Raw genomic sequence first — 5290 nt, 5'->3', positions numbered from 1 at the left:
CCCCGCGTAGCGCACTCTGTATAAGCCAGGAGGAAGGCACCGGGCTGAGGGTTGAACTCTCTTATATTGTAACCTATGCTAAACGTAAGAACACCACACAAGAGTAGGGTATTACCTACACCAAGAGTAAGAACACCACACAGGAGTAGGATATTACCTCCACCGCTGAGGGCCATGAACGTCTATCATCGTCGTGGTGCAGATGGTACCATCATCGACTCCTTCCAGCAGCATTCTCGAGTTCGTCGTCGATGTCTCTGTGTGGCATCCAGATGCTCCGATGAACAACATTGACGGGAAGAACCCACACGGACACACGTCTAAACAAAGTGGTCCGGCGAGGCCGCCGCTCCGGTGCACCACCCGAGACTCCAAAGCCGGCTATTTAAGCCGGACGGCGGCACCCCCAACCAGAGTCAGTCTCATTCCTATCCTCTCCATTTTCTCCGCGCCACCACCTTCTAGTCTGCTCAAGCTCGCCGTCTGTCGATAGTCATGGCCCGACAGCGATCAGCACATACGCCATGCTCACCCCTGAGTGGCGGTTGGAGCTTCTTGAGGAGATTCGGCTAGGCGGCTCGTCGGAGCCAGAGGAGGAGAAGGAGAAGGAGGAAGAGGAGCAGCAGCAACAGGAGAAGGAGAAGAGGAGGATGAAGAGGACAACGGCGAGGCGGATCCGGTGCCTCCGACTGCTGGCTTCGAAGTCGCTCAAGTGGAGGAGGCGGCCTTAGTCCTTAGACGTGGGATCGGTGTAGGCTTCGTTATCTTTTATTTTAATACTGTGTTGACAAGGTCTTGAACTCAAAACCTCTTGACTCGAATACCGTATTGAACTAGTAGAGTGCCCGTGCGTTGCCACGGGCTCTTGAAATATTTTACCAGAGTTACATGTTAAATTTCACACATACAAACAATATAAAACAAACACAATTATTTAATAACTGAAGTCCATTATTGCAATGTAATTGGATAACATAAAAGAAAAATTAACGACATGTCTATGTAACAAACTGAGTGATGTTCCAACTGAACATCTATTACAAAACTATTAATATCTAGATGATGCGCTTAAGAAATTCTTTAACAATATCAGGAAAGTTTCCTCTAGCTTCATTCCCACGATGTTTTAGCTAGTATAATAAAAATTGCTTCCTCAATTCATACCCATCCTGCAGAAATAACACATGTAGTTAGTATGACAATTTCACGCCGAAGGTCTTAAAACATGTGACGCACAATACTCACCGCGCAAATCGGCTTCACCAGTTTTTTACCGTTCCACCAGAGCATAAAATGGAAAATAAAATAGCCAGACACATTCCTGCAAAAATTTAAATTAATAATATAAAAATTATAGTGATATAAAAAGTAAATATTCTTGTTATGAATTCATTACCCGTCTAAACTCTTTGGAACACCGAACGGAAATAAATGTTGCCATTTAGATATATCATAATTCCAACCATGCATCTTTATTTCGAGTGCTTCTTTGAAATCCCTTGCAAAACTTTTAAATTTCAGTGATTGCCTCAAGTTTTTATCCTCTGACGATTGTGATGTTTGAATAGGATCCATAATATATAGAAGACGTGCCTCTTTGTCGATGACGTACAAGATGTATCGGCCGATGGATGCATAGGGAAGATAAATCTACAAGTGGAGCTATTAGAAACAACAACAAACCATGATAACGTTGGACAAAATATTTTATTTACCTTATTGCAAGATGAGATGTCGTTCCCCATCCCAGGCCAGCTATCAAATAATGTTGCCAACGTCTGGATAGTTTCCTTCTCACAAAACTTCTGACCTCGTGTTGACTCTAGCATCATGGACTAAGTAAAAGAAGAATATTGTTAAAACATGTTGATACTAATGGCACATAGAATGAAGAGTTCCGAGAACTTACACAAAATCGTAGATCCATGTAGTATATAGGAGGGTCTGTGAACAATACTCCCTTGTCACATGCCAGCATACGCACGGCGGTGTTGAAGCAATCATTGTCCATAGGCTGCTCCATCTTAAGTATGCACTGAAGTTTCTTAAGACTTAAGCTCTTTGGATCGGGTGTGCAGCTTCGGACCCATACCTTCCTGTAATTTGGATGGTAAGAAGAACAATAAAAAACATCCGCACGTTAAATATTGATACATGATACTTACTCCAAACACCCGGCATCATCGATCGACATGATGTACTTGCAGAGGTCAGCAAGTATTTGACATTGGTCCGTAGGAATGATAGTGATTGGGGCAGGACGTTTGTCTTCGACTACGTCCGAAGGATTATCCAGGATCTCGAGATCGGAATTAGCTAAAGTTTCTTCGTTGACATGTTGATGGTATATGGGACATCCTTTTAGCTTATTAAGCTCTGAATCGAGCAAAATGACTACTAATTTTTGACAAAAATGTTTCATATCCTCCTACCAAAATTTTATAGAAAAAAATAATAATATTTTCAGATAAAATAACAAGATAATGTATACAAATGAAATAGCTAGGTGAATTGGTCTGACAGTCCATTTGATGTCCAATATTCCATATAATTTAGCATAAACAATCCACGTGATACGTTATAATATTATAAAATAATGCTTTAGAATATCACACAGATGAATCAAATAAACAAACCATTTTAACAATTGCTTACCCATCGGTTTGTATTGCCTCCTGAACTTGCTCTTCAACCGTCCATTTTGTAACATTAAGATCGGGCCACTTATCACCTCTGATAAACTCCGGACTCTGCTCTGCAAGTTTCAGCCATTTCTCGAGCCCCCGTAACTATCATATGAGAAATGTTAGGGATGAAGTAAAAAAATGTTAGGATGAGTAAAAAAATAGATAGTAACCGTAGTAGCAAGGTCATTGCGTTTGACATTCTCACCAAGTGAGTCCAATACTTGGATCTCTCGTTTTTTGGCATTAGCGACTGCTAGATACCAATGGTAGCCCGGCATGTTAATCGGAATGAATAACTGGTGTAAATATCATACAAATCACAGGTATAATTATTAATAAATCATTAGACATATGAACTAAATCAAAACAATTCATAATTATATGCATGGATAACAAGACAAAACTAACCATATCTTGCTGTAGATAAGCATTAACATGACGCACGATGCGACGATATTTTGATGGGTCGATGTCTCTTTCACCGTCTTCTTTTATCTGGCCAGATACAAACGTGTTAATAATGTGTACCTTTTCACCCGCTCTGTCTTGGAGATGGTCGTGAGTAAGCATGCAATATATATATATAAGCATTTATCACCTGTAAACAACATTTAGAATATATTTATATTTTATGATATTATATAATGTTCATATTATTGTTTACAATCTTTGTGCAATTGGTCTTACACCGTCATGTAAGAACATATCATTTTTTATAAGGCATTTCAAATCATCGGTTGCTAACAAGGCATCTCCAATGTCTACGAACTGGGTATTCTTGGGGGCAGACTTTATTGATTCGATGACTGTAATGTTTCTAGGGGTGCAAACATAGTCTGTCAAATTCATAAAAAGTGAGACAACTTAGTAACAAAAAAACGAGCAGAATTAGTTGAATACAAAAGGCAAGATCACAAAAATTATATCGATAATAATATAAACATATACCTTGTGGGATAACATGCAAATTAGCATACTTTTTAGGTTTGTTATGAGATATAACCTCTTCGACGTTATTATGCTGTTAATATCCGGTCCCTTCCAGCGACATTGCATCTGTAACCTCCATGGATTCTTTCTGTGCATCAACAAAGTTCATATCCATGTCTCCTATATTCTGATAAAACAAGAATATAAATAGACCATTCATATTATCATCTATAATATACATACAGAGTAAGTTTAGCTACATGCACCTCTTCTCGTGTTGTTTTAGTGCGGACTGTCATTGTTACATCATTGCGTATCTCGGAACCAATCACTTTATATCTATGCTGAAATATAAATATGATTTGTTTATGCATCATATAATGTGAAACTAATACAACTATTTTATCTGTGATAAAAAATGCTTTTGATTATATTAGAAAAATATGTAGTTCAAATCATTTTACTAATACCACAATTCAAATAAACAACAAACTATAATGTTCATATATATAAGTAAGTGGTCATCTGAAATTATTTCAATGATTTTTAATTAATAACATATGCTATTGAAATCTTGCGGAGCGACCTATTAAGTATCAAACTTATTTTGAGAAACTCAAAAAATGCATAGTGATGATAAATATTGTAATATTAGTTGAACAATTTTTAATACAGTTTTCAAATTTTTGTAATATATAATTAACCATTTTCAAAAACACAGTAGAACAATTTATAATAAATGTTGATTAAGTTTTATATATTCACTTAACATTTTGTAATAAATGTTGAACAATTTTGTAATGGATGATGAACTATTGTAAAAAACCATGACCATTTCCTTAATAACGTTGAACACTATTGTGACATACAATGAACCCCGTATATTATAATAAAAACGAAACAATATAAATAAAGAATAAAAAAGTATAGGAGAAAAATATAAACAGAAAAAACATAGAAAAAAGAAAAGAAAAACATTTTATAATAAACTCAAACAAAACAAAATAGAGAAAAAGGAAAAGAAAAACATTTTATAATAAATTTTATAAACATATTTCTTTTTTTGTAAAATAGAATAAACAAACTTAAAAAAACAGTGATTATATATTCACTTAACATTTTATAATAAAATTTGAAGAATTTTGTAATGGACTATGAACTTTTCAAAAAAAACATGAACATTTCCTTAATACCGTTGAACACTTTTGTGACATGCATTGAGCTCTGTATATTATAATAAAAATCAAACATTATAAAAAAAGAATAAAAGAGTATAGGAAAAAAATAAACATAAAAAAAGAAAAAAGAGATAAATGAAAAGAAAATAAACAAAAAAACACAATGATTATATTTTTTTGTAATATAAGTTGAACAATTTCTTAATACATATTTGATTTTTTTAATATAAAGATAACAAATTTTTAAAACACAGTCATTATATATTCATTGATAATTTTTTAATAAATGTTCAACAATTTTTTAATGGATGATGAACTGTTGAAAAAAATCATGAACAATTCATTAATACTATTGAACACTTTTGTGACATGCAACGAAATGTGTATATTATAATAAAAACAAAACAATATAACTACATAATAAAAAAAAGTATAGGAAATAAAATATAAACAGAAACCCAAAACAAAAGATAAAAAGGAAAACAAACAAAAAAA

The sequence above is a fragment of the Triticum dicoccoides genome, chromosome 7B, assembly GCF_002162155.2.
Source record: "Triticum dicoccoides isolate Atlit2015 ecotype Zavitan chromosome 7B, WEW_v2.0, whole genome shotgun sequence".
Classification (NCBI taxonomy): domain Eukaryota; kingdom Viridiplantae; phylum Streptophyta; class Magnoliopsida; order Poales; family Poaceae; genus Triticum; species Triticum dicoccoides.
The sequence above is the reverse complement of the archived record's forward strand: the minus strand, read 5'-3'. Positions refer to the sequence as shown.